This window comes from Microcaecilia unicolor, chromosome 2 (genome assembly GCF_901765095.1).
Source record: "Microcaecilia unicolor chromosome 2, aMicUni1.1, whole genome shotgun sequence".
Classification (NCBI taxonomy): Eukaryota; Metazoa; Chordata; class Amphibia; order Gymnophiona; family Siphonopidae; genus Microcaecilia; species Microcaecilia unicolor.
The window spans coordinates 404,488,885-404,489,190 of NC_044032.1; positions in this window are offsets into that span (position 1 = coordinate 404,488,885).

Below are 306 nucleotides of genomic sequence, written 5' to 3' on the forward strand. Positions count from 1 at the left end.
TATCTGAAAAGTGTAAAAATGTAAAGATAAGTTACAACATATTGTAGGTAGATGCAAATAGTGTGAATTGTAAGAAAAGCCCTTCCATTTCTAACCATAACCCTGGCAAATCATGAGCCATCTTTGAACGCTATTTGGCAGTACTATGCAAGTTTTAAGTCTTTGTGAAGTGATGCAGTCGATTCCCCTGATGCAGCTAAGGTGAAACGGCCTCTGTTGGGTCTTCAAGATTGCTTTCTGTGAGCGTATTTAACTTTGACACCTGAAGATTGCTGACTGCCAATGCTGTCTGTTTTCATCTTTGAG